The sequence below is a fragment of the Rhinolophus sinicus genome, chromosome X (genome assembly GCF_036562045.2).
Source record: "Rhinolophus sinicus isolate RSC01 chromosome X, ASM3656204v1, whole genome shotgun sequence".
Classification (NCBI taxonomy): Eukaryota; Metazoa; Chordata; class Mammalia; order Chiroptera; family Rhinolophidae; genus Rhinolophus; species Rhinolophus sinicus.
The window spans coordinates 117,200,854-117,225,790 of NC_133768.1; the positions used below are offsets into that span (position 1 = coordinate 117,200,854).

Sequence of the window (24,937 nt, forward strand, 5' to 3'; positions counted from 1 at the left end):
AAAGTTGTAATATTCAATGTATACCTATAACCAAAGATAAATACAATTCACGTTTGACTTCTGGAATGACAAGAGGTGCTCAAAGTGGTTACTATCAGCGTAATTTGTTAAGTTTTTTCCTTAAGCAGTAGTTCGCCATAATCAGAAGTGCCTGGATGCTGATGGTAACCACTTTGAGCACCTCTTGTAATTGCAGAAGTCAGGCGTGACTTGTATTCATCTTCTTTTTTTTTTTTTATCGGTATATATTATTACAATTTTAATACTTTCTTCCTTTCTTAAATTGTGTATACATTTTTGTGGCATCCTCTGTATAGATGACACAAGCCCTTTATCAGAAACATGATCTACAAGTATTTTTTCCCCACTGCATGGCTTTTCATTTACTATAATGTCCACCTAGCGTTAAAATTTTTAATTTTGGTCAAAGTCCAGTATATCAGTTATTTCTGTATCTAATCTTTCATCAGTGCTATACTATCTTGATTGTTGTAGCTGTTATGCAAGTTTTAAAATATGGTAATGAAAGATCTACTTTGTTGTTTTTTAAAATTGTTTTGGGTATTCTGCATCCCTTGGATTTAGGCTCTGCTTGCCCTTTTTTTTTTGAAGTGAAAATAAATGGCAATTTGTTTATTAAATCCAAATTATTATCCCCTTGGTATACATATTACAACCAAATTTATTAAACTCGTACTATGAGCTAGCCATTCTGCTGGGTGATACTGCATATTATCCTATTTCTCTTCATAGTATTCCTGCAAGGTGGACATTATATATATATATTTTTTAAATATAATTTTATTAGTTTCAGGTGCACAAGACAAAGCAATACTTAGACGTTTATCATTTATATCCCTCACACTGTGTGAACCCCCCTCCTCCATCCACTATCCCTCTGACATCACACAGAGCTATTACATTTCCACTGTCTCTATTCCTAATGTTGTACTCTGCTTCCTGTAACTGTAACCATATACATACAAATATATACATACATATATATATATATATATATATATATATATATATATATATATAGTTGGTATTCATTATTGTATGTAACCATATACATACAAATATATACATACAAATATATATATATATATATATATATATATAGTTGGTATTCATTATTGTTCAGCCTCAGGTGTACCATGCGGAGATCAGGCATCTACTTCATCCCTGAGGTGGTCTCCCAGATGGGACACGGGTCCATTGGGTACCCTACAAAATCTTTACATTATTGATTACGTTCCCCAAATTAATTTTCAAAACCCCGTGGCCATCTTGTGGTTACCGACTATTTTCTAAACCCCTCACCTTCCCCCTTATCCCTACCCCCCGCCCCTCTAGCAACCCTCGGTTTTTCCTCTATGTCTCCAAAACGGTTTCTGATTAGTTCATTCACTTATTCTTTTCTTTAGATTCCGCATATAAGTGAGATCATATGGTATTTGTCTTTCTCTGTCTGACTTATTTCACTTAACATAATGTTCTCTAGGTCCATCCACGTTATTGCAAATGGTAAGATTTCTTTCTTCTTTATGGCTGTGTAATACTCCATTGTATAAATGTACCACAGTTTCTTAATCCAGTCATCTACCGATGGGCATTTCAGTTGTTTCCATGTTTTGGCTATTGTGTATAGTGCTTGCTTGCCATTTTTTACCCAAAAAAAAAGCCTGCAGAGATTTGGTATGCATTGCATTGACTTTATAGATCAGATTGGTAAGAGTTGTCTTCATAATAATATCGCATCTGCCAGTCCATGAACATATATTTCTATATATTTCTTTCCATTTATACATGTCCTTCAATTTGTCCAAGCAATATTTTGTAGTTTTTAACAAATCTTTTGTTAAATTTATTCTTAAATGTTTTATTCCTTTGATGCTATTCAAAATAGTGTTCTCTTAATTTCATTTTTAGAAACTATTGCTATTTATAGAAATACAGTTGATTTGGGGGCTTTAATTCTTGTGTCCTATTACTCCCTAAACTTCTTTGTTAGTTGTAGTTTTGTTATGGAGTCCTTAGGATTTTCTAAATATAGGATCATATCACCTGCAAATAAGGACAATTTTACTTTCTCTTTTTCTATCGCATTTTCTTTATATTTCCCCCCCGTATTTACTGCCTAGGAACTCCTGTAATATTGCATAGAAGTGGAAATAGGCATCCTTATCTTCATTCCTTCAGGTGAAAGCATTCAGTCTTATACCATTAAGCATAATACTGTGTTTCCCCGAAAATAAGACCGGGTCTTATAAATTTTTGCTCCAAAAGATGCATTGGAGCTTATGTTCAGGGAATGTCATCCTGAAAAATCATGCTCGGGCTTATTTTCCGGTTAGGTCTTATTTTCGGGGAAACACAGTAATAGCTGTAGGGTTTTGTTTTGTAGATTGTTAGGTTAAATCACTCTTTTCATTCTCAGTTTTTTTGAAAGTTTCATTCTTGAAGAATGGGCTTTGAATTTAGTGAAGTGCCATTATTGTGTTCATTGAAGGGATTATATGGTGTGTTTTTTTAATTCGATATATGAACTACATTGATTGGTTTTTGAATTATGAAATAGGCCTGCATTTCTGAGATAAATCCCATTTTGTCAAGATACATTATCCTATTTATATATTGCTGGATTAGATTTGCTACAATTTTGTTAAGAATTGTTACTTTTACTTTCATGAGGGAGATTAGTTTGTAGTTTTCTTACAATATTTTTGTGAGGTTTTAGTATTGATGTAGGATATTTCCTTTATGCCGGGATCCTGTCCCATGAAACCGAAGAGTGAAAGCACAGACCAAGGAGAGGTGAGTTTTTTTAAAAAGAGGATAGTTTATTGAAAGCAAAGGGTCAGAGCTCCCGAGCGGTAGGGGGTCCCGAATGAGGGTGCTCAGTGACTGAGGCAAATGTTTTTACTTTTATACCTTCCCTTGCCTGCTTGGGGAAGGGGGCTGGCACCTTCTAATGGAATTTGTCTATCAGGTTTGTCCTGTTTGCCCACCTTAAAGGAATTAACTAACCCATTCCTATCTATCAGATCTGCTCCTTTGTCTGGCCAAAAGGGATTTATGAGATAATTTATTAACTTCAGGGCGCATTCTCATATCTTGGTCCTGGAGTGAAGGAGACATTCCAGAACCTGGAGTTTCAGGATTTATTAACCTCAGGGCGCATTCTCATATCTTTGTCCTGGAGTGAAGGAGACATTCCAGAACCTGGAGTTTCAGGATATGGCTGCCTTTTGCTAATTTCACCAGGGATCTTTCCTGTCTGCCTAACAACATGCTAACTAACCTGTCTCAGTATCAGAGTGATTCATTAAAACGAGTTGGAAAGTAATACCTCTTAAGTTTTCTGAAATAATGTTTGTAGAATCTGTATTATTTCATCCTTATATGTTTGGTAGAATTCACCAGTGAATCTGTCTTGGCCTAATGTTTCCTTTTTTGGAAGAATTTAAATCTTAAATTCAATGTCTTAACTGATATAGGAGTATTCAAGTTTTATATATGTATGTATGTATGTATATATATATATATATATATATATATATATATATTTATTTTTTTTTATTTTTTTTTATTTTTTTTAGTTAGTTTTGATAGTTTCCATCTTTTAAGGAATTTTCCCATTTCATTCCAGTCGTTGAGTTTATTGACATAAGGTTATTCATAAAATTACTTATCATTTGTTTTTTTTTGTTTTTTTTTAATTAAATTTATTGGGGTGACAATTGTTAGTAAAATTACATAGATAAATTACATAGATTTCAGGTGTACAGAATTGTGTCATTTGTTTTGTATCTTTATACTCTCTGGTGGTGTCACCTTTCTCATTTGTGGTAATATCTTGCTTTCTCTCTGTTTCCTGATCATCCTGGCTAGAGGTTTATCAATTTTATTCATCTTAAAGATCCACATTTTGGTTTCATTGATTTTCTTTATTACTTTATATTTATTTCATTGATTGGGGATCTGTTGTTTTTTTTCTGCTTGCTTTTAGTTTAATTTGCTCTTTTTCTAGTCAGCAGCCTTTTATATAGGCTCTTAGAAAGCTAGGAATAGAGGAAAAATTCCTCAAAACATGATAAGAGGCATTTATGAAAAACCCACAGTTAACATCATATTCAATGATGAAAGACTGAAAATTTTACGCCTAATTTCACTAATAAGTAAAGATTGCCAATTTTCACCATTTTCTGTTTAATGTTTTACTGGAAGTAAAAGCTAAAGCTATTTAGACAAGGGAAAAAGAAAGCATCAGCATTGGAAATGAAGGGGTAAAGCTATATCTGTTCACAGATTATATGATCTACTTTTTAGAAAATCCAAAGAATTCACAAGAGAGCTACTAGAACTAAAAAATAAATTCTTCAAATTTGCAGGCTACAGATCAACTGATAAAAATCAGTTGTACTTCTGTACACCAGCAACAAACAATCCAAAAATGAAATTAAGAATATAATTTTTTCTCTAATGATACCTAAAAAGTTAAATCTGAGGAGAGAAAGAAAAGCACGAGGAACCATTTCCTCTACTGCTGTTGCCAGCATAGCCATTCCAGAGCCAAGGGGAGACCCGGCCTGCTACCGTGCTACTCTTCCTTCATGTCGCCTACTCCTTCATCCTCGGACTTGTTCCTACAGCCTCTTAAAACATGGTGGAGTACTATGAAGTTCTAGGCATGTAGAGACATGACTTAGCAGAGGATATAAAAAAGGCATATTGGAAACTGGCACTGAAGTGGCATCCCAATAAAACAGAATAAAAAAGAAGCAGAGAGAAAATTCAAACGAGTAGCTGAGGTGTATGAGGTGTTATCAGAAAATAGGACATCTATGACAGATAGGCAAAGAAGGGTTCAATGGTGGAGGTGGAGGTGGAGATCATTTTGTCCATCCATTTGTTTGGCTTCACATTCCATAACCCAGATATCGTCTTCAGGGAATTGTTTTGGTAGAACAGACATTCAACTTCAATGAAGACCCATTAGAGAATTTTTTTGGGAGTCAAAAGGGTCCCCATAGAAGCAGGAGCCAGGGCAGAGGGTCATTTTCCTCTGCTTTCAGTGAATTTCCATCTTCTGGAGGCAGGTTTTCTTTTGATACAGGATTGACTGCCTTCAATTCACTAGGATGTGAAAGACTCACTTCGTTCTTTTCTACATCATTTAGTAGAAGTAGGATGAGCAACTTCAAATCTATACCAACCTCTACTAAAATAGTTAATGGCAGAAAAATCTCTACAAAGAGATTGTCAAGATGGTCAAGAAAGTGTAGAAGTTGAAGATGTCCAAAGTCCTTAATGATAAATGGCAAGGAGCAGCTGCTGCACTTGCATAACAAATAGTTCAATGCACAGATTAAATAGAAGTGTTAAACTATAAGAAGCACCATTTGAGGATTAATAGGAATATTTTTTGAGGATTTTGAAGAACTCAACTTTCAGTATAACTATACCTAAATTATTCATAAACAGCTCATTGGAGCCCCTAGTTCTCATTGACTTGAGTTTATTGTTGGAACCACATAACAGTACCTTTTTTTATTTTTATTTAAAATTGTTGTAAATTTCTCTGTGCACATTGCTTTTTTATTAAATGTTTTCCAAGATGGCCATGACTCTTGTACACTAACACCAGCACGGACGTGCTTGTCTGTTGTGTTTGAAATGTGAGCCAAGTAGTGTCAGCCTGCTGTGAAGTTAGCATTGCCAGAATGAATCTTCCACGAAAATAATTTCAGTTTTTGTTGTTGTTGTTGTTATTTTAGTATTTAGTAGTCTAAGATATTAAGCATCAATGGTAATATGTTTCTAATTTAATATAAATTCAGGATGTGCATGAATGCTGTCAACGTAGTAAGTTTTGACAGTTTAAATATGTAATGTTAAGCTTAGTTTTAAAAATGTAAAGCTGGTTAACTAGATCTTTGTTGTTGGCTTAAAAAGAATAAAAGAAATGTGAATCTGGTGTATTCCTGAAAGAAGTTAAAGCACACCTAAATAAATGCAAAGACATCTTATGTTCATGGATTAGGAGATTTAATATTGTTGAGATGAATAATACCTAAAACAAAATGATTTACAGGTTTAATGCAATCCTTATCAGAATTCCAATGACTTTTTTTGTAAAAGTAGACAAACCCATCCTCAAATTCATATGAAATATCAAGAGACCCATATTAGCAAAAACAGTCTTAAAAGATATTAATAAATTTGGAGGACTTGCAATGCCAAACTTCAAAATTTACTACAAAGCTACAGTAAGCAAAACACTATGGTACTGGTATTTCAGATATATAGACCAATGGCATAGGATATAAAGCTCAGAAATAAACCATCATATATATGATTGATTGATTTTTGACAAAGGTGCCAAGACCATTTAATGGGGAAAGAACAGTGTTTTCACAAATGATGCCTGCAGAACTGGATAGTCACATGCAGAAGAATAAAATCATACCCGTAACTTGCACCATATGCAAAAATTAACTCAAAATGGATCAACGACCTGAAATTATAAGATGAAATTATAAAATCTCTTAGAAAAAAAAACACTGCACAAAATCCTAATGAAATTGGATTTGGTGATCATTTCATGAATGACACAAAACGCATAAGAAACAAATGAAAAACTAAATTGGGCTTCATGAAAATTAAGACATTTTTTGCATCAAAGGAAACTATGAATAAAGCAGAAAGACAACCTTAAAAAATGAGCTATAATATTTTCAAACTAGGTATCTGATAAGAGATTAATATTTAGAATTTATAAAGAATACGTAAAGCTCAACAACAAAAAGAAAAACAAAGCAATTCAAAATTAGGCAAAGGACTTAAATATACATTTCTCCAAAGAAGACATACAAGTTGCCAGTAAACTCATGGAAAGATGCTCAACATATTAATCATTAGGGAAATAAAAACCACAATGACATACCATTTCATACATACAAAGGTACCTATAATTAAAAAAATAAGTGTTGGCAAAGGTATGGAGAATTTGGAAGCCTTGTGAATTGATGGTGGGAATTTAAAAGGGTTCAGCTGCTGTGTAAAACAGTTTGACAATTTCTCAAAAGCTTCAACATAAAACTACCATAAGACACAACAATTCCACTCCTAGGTATATATCCAAAAAAGTTGAAAAAAGAGATTCAGTCATTAATTTGTACAGTGTTCATAGCAGCATTATTCACAATATCCAAACGTTGGAAACAACCCAAGTGTCAATCAACATATGAATGGATAAACAATATGTGGTATATGTACAATGGAACATGATTAAGTTTTGATATGTGATATAAAATGGATGAACCTTGAAGGCATTGTACTTAGTGAAATAAGCCAGATGCAGATGATAAATGCTGTATCCTTTCACTTTTCTGACACAGCTAAAATAGGCAAATTCATAGAGACAGAAAGTAGAATAGAGTTTACCAGAAACAGGGCGGTGGGAGGAGAGCAAGTTTTTGTTTAATGAGTACAGAGTTTTTGTTGGGATTATGAAAACATTTTGGATATTGATTTTGTGTTGATATTTATAGAACATTGTGAATGTGTTTGATGCCATTGAATTGTGCACTTACAAATTGTTAAAATAACAAAAATATGCATATTTTACCACAATAACAAAATGGAGGAGAAATTAAGGAATTTCAGAAACTCAGAATTTGTCACTAGTAGACATGCCCTTCAGGAAATACTAAACTGAAAGGATACTAGACAGTAATCCAACTCCATATGAAGACATGACAGCAGGAAAGGTAACTAAATATTTAAATTTAAAAGCTAGTATTTTATTTTTGGCTTTTAACCCTTTTTTCCCTGTATGAACTAAAAAGCAGTTGGAAAAAGGAATACTGAGAAATCTTTGTTAATGGGGATACCACATAAAGATGGATTCTGTGGCGATGATAGCATACTGCTGGGAGAGTAATGGAGGTGTATGTGCGTGCTCCATTTGCTCAACACACGGGCGAGACTGATAAAGAAAACCCCCATAGACATTCCCATTCAAACAGGGAGAAAATGAGAGGCCAAAGGAATAGGTAGGAATTGTGAAATCCAGACAGGAAAATTGGGGGAGTTCCTTGATTAGGACTCAGCTCCATTTCTGCCAAGGAATAATTCTGCAGGGCTCTTGGTCCCACCCGCTGTCTGAATCGCCCTTCCTTTTATACGGTAGCTAGCCTGTGTTTTCAACTGTGTCGTTTTTGTAGCCTGCTCTCTGCTCGTAGGTTTTAGCAGCTCAAAGTCTTTTTTTTCTTGTGTTTCTGTCTCTGTCCTTGAAAGTTGGTGGTGTGTTTGGAATTATAGTTCTTTTAAAATCGTTTTTTGGTCTCCTACGAATAAACACTACTCCCTGAAATCTCTTCCAATTAAGCTTTTCTTTAGCCTGGTCTTCTGTTGGGAGGATTGTAAATAAAGTTTTTGTGTTTCTTATTAGCCCTATTGTTTGAAGCTCGGGCACACACTTAAATTCTTTAAAGTGTCTTTTGTCCGACTTAACATTCTGAGGCACAACATTTTCTCTTTCTGATGCCTTAACAAAGGATTTTTAGAGCCATACCCTCAGCTTCACCTTGAGACCCTATTTTCCTGGTGGGACTCTGGACTTGATCCTTACTTGGAAAGCATTGCTTAACTTTAACATAGTTTGCCTTCAGGAGAGAATAGAAATTTTCAAACCATTAGGTCTAAATTCCTTCATGATTAGTACTCCTTTTTTCAGTTTCTCTCTCTCCTCTCAGATTTCACTATAAGCATCAAGAAACCAGGTAGCAACTTAAACACTTTGCACATTTTCTTCTTTCCTTGTTATTTTAGGCAGCAATGTTGATAAACTTATTTTAATCTGTATATAAGTTCTTTTATCAGATACATGAGTTGCAATTTTCTCTGAATCTGTAGCTTGACATTTCCTTTACTAGCCTTTTTTTAAAAGTCGTATTTAGGTATAATTGACATAGAATAAAGTGCCCTTTTTTTAATACATTATTGTCCTAAAAGTTCTCATCTTATTTCTATTTTTAATAAAATATTTCAAGCATATAGGAAAGTCTACAGATAACATCAAAACTTTCATGAACCCAGAACCAAGCTTTGCTTGCTCTATTTATTTATTAGTAATGCTGCAGTGAACATAGGGGTGCATATATGTTTTTGAATTAGTGTTTTTGTTTCCTTAGGATAAATACCCAGAGGTGGAAGTGCTGGATTGTAGGGCACCTCTATTTTTTTTAAGTAATTTTTTTTTAGTTGGGGAATATTGAGAAACAGTGTTTTTCCAGGGCCCATCAGCTCCAAGTCATTGTCCCTCAATCTAGTTGTGGAGGGCACAGCTCAGCTCCAAGTCCAGTCGCTGTTTTCAATCTTTAGTTGCAGGGGGCTCAGCCCACCATCCCATGCAGGAATTGAACCGGCAACCTTGTTGTTAAAAGCTCGTGATCTAACCAACTGAGCCATCCGGCCACCCCTCCGGAAGCTCAGCAGCAGCTTGTTGTCTTCAGTCTAGCTATGGAGGGTGTAGCTCACAGGCCCATGTGGGAATCGAACCGGCAACCTGCTGTCTAGAGCTCACACTCTAACCTACTAAGCCATCCGGCCACCCCCAGGGCAGCTCTATTTTTAATTTTTTGAGGAACCTTCATATTGTTTTCCATAGTGACTGTACCAGTTTGCATTCTCACCAACAGTGCACAAGGGTTCCCGTTTCTCCACATCCTCACCAACACTTGTTTGTTGATTTATCGATGATGGCCATTCTGGCAGGTGTGAGGTGATATTGCACCATGGTTTTGATTTGCATTTCGCAGATAATTAATGATGTTGAGCATCTCTTCATTTGTCTGTTGCCCGCCTGTATTTACTTGGAGAAATGTCTATTTAGTTCCTCTGCCCATATTTTAATTGAAATTTTTTTTTCTGGTGTTAAGTTGTATGAGTTCTTATATGTATATATTGGATAGTGACCCTTTATCGAATATATCATTTACAAATATCTTCTCCTACTCAGTAGGTTGTCTTTTCATTTTGCTCATGGTTTCCTTTGCTGTGCAAAACCTTTTCGGTTTGATGTATTCCCCTTCATTTATTTTATCTTTTCTTTCTCTTGCTCCAGGAGATATATAGAGGGTGCCCAAAAAATGTATACACACTTTAAGAAAGGAAAAAACTGTATTAAAGTTACACTGGTGGTAACCACTTTGAGCACCTCTTATAATTGCAGAAGTCAAATGTGACTTTTATTCATCTTTTGTTATTGGTATGTATTGAGTATTATAATTTTATTATAGTTTTTTTTCCTTTCTTAAAATGTGTATACATGTTTTTGGCACCCTCTGTAGTAAGAGATTGCTAAGAATGATATTAACTTTACTGCCTATGTTTTCTTCTAGTTTTATGGTTCTAGGTCTAACATTTAAGTCTTTAATCCATTTTGAGGTTGTTTCTTGTATAAGAAAGTTGTCTAGTTTCTTTTCTTTTTTTTGCATGTATCTGTCCAGTTTTGCCAACACTACTAATTGAAGAGACCGTCTTTACACCATTCTATATCCTTGCCTCTTTTGTGGTAGATTAATTGACCCTATAAGTGAAGATTTATTTCTGCACTCTCTATTCTATTCCATTGATCTCTATATTTTTTATGTGAGTACTATACTGTTTTGATTATTGTATCTTTGTAGTAGTATATTCTGATATCACAGCGTGATTCCTCCCACTTTGTTCTTTCTCAAGATTTCTTTACTTTTTGGGGTCTTTTGTGGTTTCATATAAATTTTAGGATTAGTTCTAATTCTGAGAAGAATGCCATTGATATACATTTATTTTAAATTTATTTTGGTGACATTGGTTAGTAAAATTATATAGGTGACATTGATATTTTAAAAGGGATTGCTTGAATGTGTATGTTAGTTTAGGTAGTAAGGACATTTTAACAATACTAATCCTTCCAGTCCATGAACAAGTTATATACTTATATTTGTTTGTTATTGTGTTCAATTTCTTTCTTCAGTGTCTTATAGTTTTCAGAGTACAGATCTTTCATATCTGTGGTTAAATTTATTCCTAGGTATTTTATACTTTTTGATGCAATTATATAAATGGGATTGTTTTCTTAATTGCTTCTGATCATTTGTTATTGGTTAATAGAAATGCAGATTTCTGTATATTGATCCTGTATCCTGCAACTTTACTGAAATCATTTATTGTAACAGTTTTTTGTTGGAGTCTTTAAGGTTTTCTATATTTAGTATCATGTCATCTGCAAATAATAAGAGTTTTACTTCTTCCTTTACAATTTGGATGCCTTTTATATCTTTGTCTTGTCTGAGCCATCGTTCAAACTTAGAATACTCTGTTGACTAGAAGTGGTGATAGTGGGCATCCTTGTCTTGTTCCTGATGTTAAAGGAAAGGCTTTTAGGTTTTCCCCATTGAGTATGATATTAGCTGTGGGTTTGTTATACATGGCCTTTATTATGCTGCATATGTTCCTCCTATACCAATTTTATTGGGAGTTTTTATCTTCAAAGGATGTCGAATTTTGTCTAATTTTTTTCTGCATCTATTGAGATGATCATATGGGTTTTACTTTTTATTTTGCTAATGTGATGTATCATATTAATTGATTTACGGATGTTGAACCATAATTGAAAAAAAATGAAGTGACTGTTTAAAGTGTACAATTTGCTTTGTTTTTACTTATGCGAAACTATCATATTTACAATAATGAGTGTAATTATCATCAGGAAAAGTTTGCCTTGTCCATTTGTACTGCATTCCTTCCACCCCTCAACAAACACCTCCCTGTATCCAGTGGTGATCACTAACCTGTTTTTGGTCAGTGTACAGTAGTTTGCATTTTTAAAATTATATACAGAGGCTGCCAAAAAAATTGTATACACATTTTAAGAAAGGAAAATTATATTAAAATTGTAATAGTCAGTATATACCAATAATAAAAGATGAATAAAGTCATGTTTGACTTCTGCAATTACAAGAGGTGCTCAAAGTGGTTACCACTAGAGTCCAGACACTTCTGATTATGGCGAACTACTGCTTGAGCAACATTGACCAAAGTGTTCACTTGTATACATTGTTTTGGCACCCCGGGTATATGGAATAGTACAAAATATATTCATTTTTCTTTTGGCTTTAGTTATTCACATTTTTTTGAGATTCATACATGTTGCATGTATCAATATGGGTATAACTGTTGGATTTGTTGAAATAAAAAACAAAGGCCAGCCTTGAAAAGTCCCAGGGCAGATAGAACCAGTTTAGTCTTATAAAAAAAGCTTAATTTAGATTATTTTGCAAGATTAACTTGACCTGGGTCTTTTCTTGCTTATGTCTTTGGAAATAAGCAAAATTTAAACTCTTTCCCAAGGTTAATATAAGGTAACCATTGAAAATTTTGATACTATCACCAATCACTGTGAAAAATAAACAGTCACTGCTTTCTCAGTATAAGTTGTTTTGTTACAATATGCACCTGAGGCTAATTCCATGTTTTGGTTTTAGTGCTCCCAATTTGGAAACTGTCTTTTTGATATTTGCACAATAAAATTTTACTAATTACTACTTCAGTGACTTACTGGTTTTACTTGTTATTTCTGAACATTTGACAGTTAATGGTGTCATAAATGGGATCCAAAGAAGACGCATCCAGTGACTGAGACCGGTGAGCAACAAGGTACTGATACCCATAGAGCCCACTGAGCGTGATGCCTCCTTGCTGACATTGGAGTTTTAAGGTAAGTCTTTCTTGGATCTGAGCTCTGCTCTCTCTGCATTATGAGCTCTCCAACTTTATTGTGCACACTTGATTTCGTTTTCTCTTTTTGTTTATTAGAGCTTCTGGGTAAGTCACCTTACCCAGGAATATGTGATTCCCTGTGTTTTAGAACAGCTGTTGGAAAACGCCTTTCTTAGTTAAGATGTCTTAGGGAATCTAAAGGCAAATGTGGGTTCCACCTGGTTTTTGGACAAGAGGTTGTGCCTTCCTGGTAAAATGGATGAACTTTTGGAATTCCAGTGGCCATTTTGGAGACCTTTATCTTATCTAAGTTCACTTAAAGGGATACCCTTAAAAGAGAGGATTGCAAATTGCTCAGAGGCAATGGAATATATTCTTTGGTATGCAGAAGCTTCTAAATGACAAAGTGCCTTAAGAAACAGCTCTGAAAAGATCCTTACAGAATGCAAATAAAAAAAATCTTTAGTAAAAATCTTTGATCATTTGAGCAGTTCATTTGACCTAATCCATCAGCTAAAAACACAGTTTGGATCTAACTGTTCTTTTGAGTTTTGTGCCTGAGACATGGCTAAAAAGTTTTAAAACAAAAGCTATAAAATCTCTGTTCGTCCGTATGTTTGTTTATATATGTATGTTATAGATAAGTGATAATTTTTCTACCTCCAGATTGTATTGCCAAAATTAAATCGTAAAGAGCTCTATTTAATTGATTAAAGAAAATCAAGCATACTCTCAATAACATAAAAACTAACCCAAATATATTTTAAGTTCACGTGATCTGTAATAAATAAAAGCTAGTTTAAGTTTGTTGGTTTAATAAAAGCAGGCATATCTTCAAAATTTGTCAACAAGAAAAATAAAGATCATGGTTAACTGTTTAATATCTAATCCAAGCATAATTGTTAAAAATAAGCAATTTAAGTAAATGTAAATGAGATCAAAGTTTATACTAAATTAAACTAAATAGTAAATATTCATTGACTATCTAGATGATTTCCAAATAAGATAAGCAGTAAATGCTACATATAAGTTTATCTTCTGGCTTTTTAATTTTTTACAGAGAGAAGATCTTTGGATCTATTAATAAACATGGTTTCTGCCATATTCAAGAATTATTGAAGAATATACTTCTAAAAATTTTGGACTGTATTTATAAGTTTGCTAATCTACTAAATAATGCTAGTACATGATAAGCAGTTCACAATTGCCTGCTTCCTAGTTTTCACTGGATAGCAAAAATTACAAAAACTCAATATATAAAAATAAAACTACTAGAAATAATAAGAGTGAAAGAAAATGACAATATATGAAAAGTAGATAAGGAAACTAGAATGTTTACAGAAAAACAATACATACAGGATATTTTTTGTTGTTTGTTAAAGAAAAAAGTAACTTTTTCTCTAGAATAAAATCATTGTTTAAGAATAAGAAAAGAGAATAAAATACCTAGGAATAAACTTAACCAAGGATGTGAAAGACCTATATACTGAAAACTATAAGACATTTTTAAAAGAAATTGAATAAGACACAAAGAAATGGAAAGACATTTCGTGTTCATGGATTGGAAGAATCAACATAGTTAAAATGGCCATGTTACCCAAAGCAATATACAGATTTAATGCAATCCCCATCAAAATGCCAGTGGCATTTTTTAGATAAGTAGAACAAAAAAATCATCAGATTTGTATGGAACCACAAAAGACCCTGAATAGTCAAAGCAATCCTAAGAAAAAAGAACAGTGCTGTAGGTATCACACTCCCTGACTTCAGCTTGTGCTACAGGGCAACGATAATCAAAACAAGCATGGTATTGGCAGAAAAACAGACACAGAGACCAATGGAATAGAATTGAGAACCCAGAAATAAACGCACATAAATATTAACAGATAATTTTTGACAAAGAAACCAAAAACATACAATGGAGAAAAGACAACCTCTTCAGTAAATGGTGCTGGGAGAATTGGAAAGCCACATGCAAAAGCATGAAACTAGATTGCTGTCACTGCATACCAAAATTAATTCAAAATGGAGCAAAGATTTAAGCATAAGACCTGAAACAGTAAACTGCATAGAAGAAAACATAGGTACTAAACTTATGGACCTTGGGTTCAAAGAGTGTTTTATGAATTTGACTCCAAAGGCAAGGGAAGTAACAGCTAAAATAAATGAATGGGACTATACCAAACCAAAAAGCTTCTGCACAGCAAAAGAAACCATCCACAAAATAAAGAGGCAGCCAACTGAATGGGAGAAGATTTTTGCAAACAACGCCTCTGATAAGGGGCTAATATCCAAAATATATGAGGAACTCATACAACTCAACAACAACAACAACAAAATCCAATTAAAAAATTGGCAGAGGACCTGAAGAGACATTTCGACAAAGAGGACATACAAATGGCCAATAGACATGAAAAAATGCTCAACATCACTAATCATCAGAGAAATGCAAATCAAAACCACAATGAGATATCACCTTACACCAGTTAGAATGGCTGTCATCAACAAGACAAATAGTAAGTGTTGGAGAGGCTGTGGAGAAAAAGGAACCCTCATACACTGTTGGTGGAAATGCAGACTGGTGCAGCCACTATGCAAGGCAGTGTGGAGGTTCCTCAAAAAATTATGAATAGAATTCCCATATGACCCAGCAATCCCTCTACTGGGTATCTACCCCCAAAATTTGAAAACATTTATGTGTAAAGACATGTGTTCTGATGTTCATTGCAGCTTTATTTATGGTGGCCAAGACATGGAAACAACCAAAGTGTCCTTCAGTAGATGAGTGGGTAAAGAAGTTGTGGTATATATTCACAATGGAATACTATTCTGCCATAAGAAAAGATGAAATAGTGTCATTTGCGACAACATGGATGGATCTTGAGATTATAATGCTAAGCGAAATAAATAGAGAACCATATGATTTCACTGATACGTGGTAGAGAACCATGTGATTTCACTGATACGTGGTATATAAAACTGAAAACAACAAAAGAACAGGACAAACAAATGAAGAAATAAAAACTCGTAGACACAGACAATAGTTTAGTGGTTACCAGAGGGTAAGGAGGTAGGGGGATTGTAGATAAGGGTAAAGGGGATCAAATATATGGTGATGGAAAGAGAGCTGATTCTGGGTGGTAAACACAATGTGATATATAGATGATGTGTTACATAATTGTACACCTGAAATCTATCTTTAACAATCACCACCCCAATAAACTTTAGTAATAAAAAAATTTTTTTTTAAATGAATAAGAAAAAAAGATAGGACGAGACGTAAATGGATATAGTAAGTTGTAGAAGGTTTGTGGAAAACCAATCTTGAGAATAAAATTTTATGTGTAATCAAGCCAAGATTGTAACAGATTTAAGTTAAAAAGAAAAAGGAGTGATATCAGCATTGTGTCAGTGTAAGCCATTCATTGTCTCTCCCCTTGAAGTTATAACCAGAAGGATGTCCATTTCCCAACAAAAGTTCCTCTACACATGCACACCAGGAAGCCTGAGAGGTCCATACATCTGTACATCTGAAGGTGGGTGGATTGGATCTAGTGGAGGTAGGTGGTTTAACTAGAGGAGCAATGGCAGCAAAGCCTGTAACCAGAGGATCCAGGAACCCTGGAGGCACGTGAAACCAGAGGATTTAGTCACCGCAGCAACACTTGTGACCCAGGTGTTCCCCATCCCCCACAGTGGCAGCAGCACATGTGTACTGAGACTCCAGGAACCAGAGGCCTCAAATGCTGGCTCTCACATATAAGGCAGGAGAAACCAAATCTTACGTTATAGCGCCAATTACTGGAAAACAGAAGAAAGGCCTCTAATTACCAACCTGTTGAAATATTAGAATCAAGATGAACAAAGCACCTCCCCCCAAAAATAATTTTTAGGTAAATAAAACCCTACCTAAATAAGAAAAGTGTTCGTTACTTCAAATGCTCCAGCAGAACAACTCTAAAAGCTCCATTAAAAATCACAGTAACATAATTCATAATTTCACGACAATGATAGTTCTCAAAGAACCAAACTTAAAGTCTGGAAGATTGTCATCTAACTGATAGAAAATTCAAAATAGCTGTCATGAAGGAACTCGGTGAGCTGCACAAAAAGTTGGAAAGACAGTTCAGTGAGCTCATGAGTAAAATTAATGAACAGGAGTACTTTACCAAAGAGATTGAAACTAATAATCAAACAAGATTTGGAGCTGGAGCTGAAGAATTTAGTGGATGAAATGAAGGATGGAATCTTGTCTTTTGTGACAACATGGATGGACCTAAAGAGTATTACGCTAAGTAAGTCAAAAAGATAATGTATGATTTCACATATATGTGCAATATAAACAAAACAGACAAACGAAACAGAAACAGATTCATAGACACAGAGAATAAACTGATGGTTTCCAGGGGGGAGGGGATGAAAGTGTGGGGGAATAAGAGATACAAACTTCCAGTTGTACAATAAATAAACCACAGGGATGTAGTATACAACACAGGGAACATTGTCAATAATATTGTAATAACTTTGCACAGGGATAGGTGGTTATTAGTCTTATTGGTGTGATCACATTGTGAAGTATATAAATGTGGAATCTAAGTTGTATACGTGAAACTAATATTACATGCCAAGTATACTTTAATAAAAGTTTTTTAAAACATTGGCTAACATTTGTTAGATTTGTTTAAAATACCTTCAAAAAGTTTTAGTATTCAATATACTGATGAAAATGTAGAATTTTGTTTTCTTTGTGCAAAAATGACAATTTTGTTGAAGTATTGCCCTATTCTCTTAATTTATAATTTATGAATTATATTCACATAACAGAATTAACTATTTTAAAGTGAAAATTTTAGTGAAGTTTAATTCATTTATAATGTGCAGCCATTACCACAGTGTTCCAGAGCATTGTCGACACAAAAAAGAGACCCTTTGGTCACAACCCCATTTTCCTCCCTGCCCCCCAGCTCCTGGAAACCATTAATCACCTTTCTATAATATATAATACATTGGCCTTTCCTGGATATTTCATATGGATGGGATCATATATAGCTTTATGTGCTTGGTCTCTTTTACTTTGAATAAAGTTTTCAAGGTTCATTCAGGTTTTATATATTATCATTGTATCAGTATTTCATTCCTTTATAATGAATGAATATTACATTGTATGGATTTAGCACATACATTTTTACCATTCATCTGTGGATGGATGACAGTTGTGATGTTTTCTACCTTTAGGCTATTTTAAATAGTGCTAGAATAGATATTAGTGTGTTATAGAAGTTTTTGTTTGAATGCTTTTTAAATTCTTTGGGCTATGTATCTGTCAGTGAAATTGCTGGTCATGTGATAATTCTATGTTTAACTTTTGAGGAACACAAACACTCAGAATAGAATGAAGAGTATTGAAAATTGTAATTATCTGACTAAATGGAAAGGACAATTATTTTCTCCTTGTTACGTTTAATTTTTTATGAGACAACTAATTACAGCAAAAGTTATAATGTTCACTTGTATTTATGTGTTTATAAGTAACAAATATAACAGTTGTAACATCACTGAGGGGAGATGTCAAGCATATAAACCTATATAGTCATAAGGTTTCCATTTTTAGCATTAAATGGTATAATGTTAAATATAAGTGGTTGTCAAATGTTTAGAATATACAGAAAATGCCAAAAAAATGTATACACATTTTAAAAAACAAAAACTATTAAAATTGTAATATTCAATGTATACCAATAACAAAAGATGAATGCAAGTCACGTGTGACTTCTGCAATTACAAGAGGTGCTCAAAGTGGTTACCGTCAGCATCCAGACACTACTGATGACGGTGAACTACTGCTTGAGCAACACTAACCAAAGTGTCCACTTGTATAAATTGTTTGGGCACCCCCTGTATATTTTAATGCACAGGGGAACATTAAGATATTTAAAATGAAACTCCCAAAGGTAAATTAAGTAATGCTAGAACATACTCAAATAATCTAAATAAAGGAAGAGGAGGAGAAACAGAAAAAACAGAGGAGACATGTAAAAAAAATAAGATTGTAAGAAGATATCCAATCATATAAATAACAGCATTAAACATTAATAAATTTGTGTCCTTTAATCCACTAATTTTGTGGTAATTCCTTAGAGTAGCAGTAGGAAAATAATGCAACTCATGTCAATGAACAAATTTAAATCAGTAATAAAATTCTTCCTATAAAGGAAAGTCCAGGTCCAGGTGACTTCACTGGTGAATTATATAAAAGATATAATTATTTTATATAATTCTATAAGAAAAATTAACAATCCTACACAAAGTATTATACACAAAGAAAATAGTGGAGGTGGGAATACTTACCAGCCCTTTTCATAAGGTGTGTATTACTCTGATACCAAAATCAAGCAAACACATCACACAAGATTATAGAACTACCAGACCAATATACTTGATGAACAGTGATACAAAATTCCTTAACGAAAATTTAGCAAATTGTATGCAGTAGCATATACAAAGCATAATTCATCGTGGCCAACTGGAATTTATGGCAGTAATTAAGGTTTAGTTTAACATTTGATAATTAATTGATGTAATTCACTGTATTGAAAAAAGATCTTGGAAGAGAATACAAACTCCACTCTCACAGAATGCAAGTTGAAACCCTGTAGATAATGCATGAAGCAGTTAACTAAAGAGAGGCTCAGAAATTTTATAATAGTGGGCAAATATGGGAAGGAGGCAGAAGTCAAAGTACAACTGATTTATCATCAAGATTCCTGGTTTTATTTTCTACCATTACTCAGTCTGGGCACAAATGCAGTCTAAATATCTGAAATACACACTGAGTAGGTAGAAAGGCCTCTAAGAGGTGAGTTCTCTTTCTGGTCTGAGTGGTAGAAAAGGGAGTCCTTATGGGACAAAGTAGGGAAAATCCCTTAATGTTTGTGTTATTCTCCCCTACCTCAGCCAACAGACAAGCCTCAATTCAGAAGCTAAAATTATGTGGTGTTTTGGTGTTGATATAATTGGCTGCCAGTAAGCTCCTACAATGGAGGAAGTTGAATCCTTCTGTATGACTAGAGGAGTTGTCCAAACAGCATTGGGAGAATACTTGTTACTGTGTTTTATAACCTATCATTTGGTTGCTTGGGCTCCAGAGGCATCCACAGGAGTGTAAAGTCTGTGACATGGCAGGGTGATCAACCCTGGGCTCTGTAGCTAGAGGAACAAGAAAGGGGGGCCCTCCAATCCAGGAAGTGTTAGGGAGATCGAGGAAAGCCGGCAGCTTGAGAAAGAAATTGCGTACAATTATATATGAATTTCTGGGCTTACCCTGAGTGTGACTGTGACCCTAAAACAGCACACAAAACTTTTTGAAAACTAAAAGTAGAGTGCACCTGTGCCTAGGTCTCTGATTGGTCCCCGGTTACACCCATTTGTTACAGATCGATAGTACTGCAAAGACTTTGTAAAGCAAGTTGATAATTGGAAGCATGGCCACAATAGATGGTTTGGAACTTGTGTCTTGAACTTAAATGGGTCATTTTTTGGGTTAAGAAAAATCATTCTACATAAAATTTTAACAATGCTAAGTGTCTCATAACAAAACATTTCAAATACCCAGAATACATTCTATAATTACTCAGCATACAAACCAGGAACATCTCAACAATGCTTAAGACACTCAACAGATGGCAAAAGTGAGATGACTCTGATACTGAGATTATCACACAATAGCAGAATTTAAATGAGAGTAGAAAAATCAGTGAAGTTGAAGAAAGACCAATAGTAATTATCCAGTCTGAAGAACAGAGAGAAGAAATATTGAAAAAAAATTGAAGAGAGATTCAGGAACCTGTGGAACAATGCTAAAAGTTCTACAATTTGTGACATTGATGTCCGTCCAGAAGAAGAAGAGAGACAGGGTGGGGCACAAAAAAATACTAAAAAAAAAAAAAGAGTTTAACAAATTTGTTGAGAGAGCTGAATACTGATTCGAGAAGCACGGGATACTCCAAACTGAGTAAGCTTTAAAAAAACAACAACACCCAACCATATCATAAACTGCTGAAAAGGAAAGACAAAATCTTAAGATAAAGAAAAAAATACATATAAAACAAGTCAGTAACTGGATTCCTTATCAGAGACCATGGAAACCAGAAGACAGAAGAGCATTTTTACAATGCTTAAAGAAAAGAAATGTCACAAGAATTTTATATGCAGCAAAAATATCCTTCAGGATGGAAAGCTGAATAAAGATGTTTCGAGATAAAGGGAAACGAAGAGAATTTGTGGTCAGCAAACCTCGGGGGGGAAAAAAATTAAAGTTATGACAGAAGGGAAATGATCCCAAAGGGAAACTTGGAATATCAGGAATAAAAGAAATTTCAAAATGTCAAACACCAGTATAAATATAATAGCATATTTTGTGTTTTTATTATGATTCAAGTTGAAAAAAAAAAAAGTGGAGTTTTCCTTGTATAGGGATGTAATGCATATGACTCTAATAAAGGAGAAGGGTCTGTCACCACTTTTATTCAATATAGTACTGGAAGTCCTAGCCACAGCATTTAGACAAAAATAGAAATAAAAGGCGTCCAAACTGGAAAGGAAAAGGGAAAACTCACTATTCACAGATGACATGATATAAAACCCTAAAGACTTCTAAAATAAATTTGAAATAATGAATTCAGTAAAGTTGCAGGATAGAAAATTAATGTACAGAAATCAGTGACATTTCTATACAATAATGAATTATCAGAAAGAAATTCAGGGGGAAAATGTCATTTGCAATTGCATCATAAAAAAGTAAAATACCTAGAAATAAATTTAAACAAGGTGGCAAAAGACCTGTACTTCAAAAACTATAAGACACTGAAAGAAATTGAAGATGACACATAAATGTGCTCATGGATTTGAAGAATTAATATCATTTAAATGTCCATACTACCCAAAGCAATCTACAAATTCAATGCATTCCCTATTCAAAACAACAATGGCATTTTTCACAGAACTAGAACAAATAATCCTAAAATGTATATGAAACCACAAAAGACCCCGACTAGCCAATCTTGAGAAAGAAGGAGGTATGCTCCATGATTTCAAACTATACTACAAGGCTACAGTAATCCAAACAGCATCGTACTGGCAGAAAAAGGCACAGAACAGAGGAACAGACTGAAGAGCCAAGAAATTAACCTACACTTACATGGTTAATCTGTGACAGGAGGCAAGAATATATCATGGGGAAAAAAGGCAGTCTCATTTATTATATGGTGTTGGGGAAACTGGACAGATGCATGCAAAAAAATTAAGCTGGACCGCTCTCTTACACTATATACAAAATAAACTCAAAATGGATGAAAGACTTAAGTGTAAGGCCCTAAACCATAAAACTGCTAGAAGAAAACATAGGCAGTAAACTCTCTGACATTGCTTTTAGTAATATTTTTCTGGATATGTGTCCTAAGACAAGGGCAACAGGAGCAAAGATAAATGGGACCACATCAAACTAAAAAGCTTCGTAACAGTGAAGGAAATCAACAAAATGAAAAGACAACCTACTGAATAGAAGATATTTGCAAATGATCTGTCTAATAAAGGGTTAATATCCAAAACAAAGAATTCGTACAATTCAACATCAAAAATAAATAATCCAGTTAAGAAATGGGCACAGGATTTGAGCACACATTTCTCCAGCAAGACATACAGATGGCCAATAGACATATCAAAAGATGCTCACCATCACTAAATATCACGGAAATGCAAATCAAAATCACAGTGAGATGCCACCTCACAGCTGTCAGAATGATTATTATCAAAAAGTCAACAGATGAGCCGGCCCAGTGTCTCAGGCTGTTGGAGCTCCCTGCTCCTAACACCGAAGGCTGCCGGTTCGATTCCCACGTGGGCCAGTGGACTCTCAACCACAAGGTTGCCAGTTCGACTCCTCAACTCCTACAAGGAATGGTGGGCTGCGCCCCCTGCAACTAAGATTGAACACGGCACCTTGAGTTGAGCTGCCGCTGAGCTCCCAGATGGCTCAGTTGGTTGGAGCGCGTCCTCTCAACCACAAGGTTGCCAGTTCGACTCCCGCAAAGGATGGTGGGCTGTGCCCCCTACAACTAACAACAGCAACTGGACCTGGAGTTGATTTGGAAAAAGACCTGGAAGTACACTGTTACCCACTAAAGTCCTGTTCCCCTTCCCCAATCAAAAAAAAAAACCAAGGCAATAGATAAGATGTGTTGGTGAGGATGTGGAGAAAAGGGAACCCTTGTGCACTGTTGGTAGGATTGCAAATTGGTGCAGCCGTTATGAAAAACAGTGCAGGTTCTTCAAAATATAAAAATAGGGGGCGGCCGTTTGGCTCAGTTGGTTAGAGTGCAGTGCTCATAACACCCAGTTCGCCAGTTTGATCCCCATATGGGACAGTGATGCTGCACCCTCCACAACTAGATTGAAAACGACTTGGAGCTGAGCTGCACCCTCCACAACTAGATTGAAAAAAAAAAAGACTTGGAGCTGATGGGTACTGGAAAAACATTTCAATATTGAAAAGACATGCACCCTTATGTTCATTGCAGCATTATTTACATAAGCCAAGATATGGGAGCAACCTAGGTGTTCTTTGAATGGATAAGGAAGAGATGGTACATATATACAATGGAGTATTATTCTTCCATAAAAAATAATGAAATCTTGTTATTTGCAACAACATAGATGGACCTGGAGGGTATTACACTAAGTGAAATAAGTCAGAAAAAGGCAAATACAATATGATTTCACTTATTTGTAGAATCTGAAAAGCAAAACAAACGAACAAAACAGAAACGGACTCATAGAATACAGAGAAAAACTTAATCATTGCCTGAGTGTTGCCTCTGGTATGGGGGAAAGTAAAGGGGCATAAGAGGCAAAAACCTCCATTTAAAAAAAGAAATAAGGGCCGGCCCGGTGGCTCAGGCGGTTGGAGCTCCATGCCCCTAACTCTGAAGGCTGCCGGTTCGATTCCCACATGGGCCAGTGGGCTCTCAACTACAAGGTGGCCGGTTCAACTCCGAGTCCTGCAAGGGATGGTGGGCTCTGCCCCCTGCAACTAAGATTGAACACGGCACCTTGAGCTGAGCTGCCTCCCGAATGGCTCAGTTGGTTGGAGCGCAGGCTCTCAACGACAAGGTTGCCAGTTCAATTCCTTGACTCCCACAAGGGATGGTGGGCAGCGCCCCCTGCAACTAAAATTGAACATGGCACCTTAAGCTGAGCTCCCGGATGGCTCAGTTGGTTGGAGTGCATCCTCTCAACCACAGGGTTGCCGGTTCGACTCCCGCAGGGGCTGGTGGGCTGTGCCCCCTGCAACTAGAAACAGCAACTGGACCTGGAGCTGAGCTGCGCCCTCCACAACTAAGACTGAAAGGACAACAACTTGACTTGGAAAAAAAAGGCCTGGAAGTACACACTGTTCCCCAATAAAGTCCTGTTCCCCTTCCCCAATAAAAAAAAAAAAAAAAAAAAAAAAAGTTTGGGGATGTAAAGCATAGGGAAAATAGTCAATATTAATGTAACAACTTTGTATGGTGGCAGATGGTTACTAGACTTACCACAGGGATCAGTCACATTGTAAAAATATAAATGTTGAATCACTATGTTTTATTCCTGAAACTAATATTGTATGTCAGTTATAATTTTAAAAAAATCGATGAACTATAAGAATAGTTATACACATAGAGGAAATTAGAGGCTTAAATAAAAGTACTGAATCAGAAAAATAAAGGGAAGGGTAAAGGAAGCAACCCATATGTTCATTGACAGATAATGGATAAAGAAAGTGTGACATGCATACAGTGGAATATTATGCTGCCATAAAAAGGACATCATGTCATGTGGATGAACCTTGAGGATATTATGCTAAGTGAAGCAAGCTACTCACAAATGACAGTTACTGTATGATTCCATTCATATGCAGTACCTAAGGTAGTGAAAATCATGGAAACAAAAAGTTGATTTCCGGGTCCGGCCTGGTGGCTCAGGCGGTTAGAGCTCCATGCTCCTAACTCCGAAGGTGCCGGTTCGATTCCCACATGGGCCAGTGGGCTCTCAACCACCAGGTTGCCCGTTCAACGCCTCGAGTCCCACAAGGGATGGTGAGCTCCGCCCCCTGTAACTAAAATTGAACACG

The 24,937-nt window shown here is 35.2% G+C and overlaps 1 long non-coding RNA gene across 1 annotated transcript; it reads left to right on the forward strand.

Annotated features, from left to right (window-relative positions):
• Nucleotides 1-1,128: 1,128 nt before the first annotated feature.
• Nucleotides 1,129-24,278, forward strand: LOC109455999 (dnaJ homolog subfamily B member 6). The gene is made up of 3 exons (XR_012493270.1): nt 1,129-10,659; nt 12,644-12,769; nt 13,832-24,278. It is a non-coding gene; the product is annotated as a dnaJ homolog subfamily B member 6 (long non-coding RNA).
• The last annotated feature ends 659 nt before the right edge of the window (nt 24,279-24,937 follow it).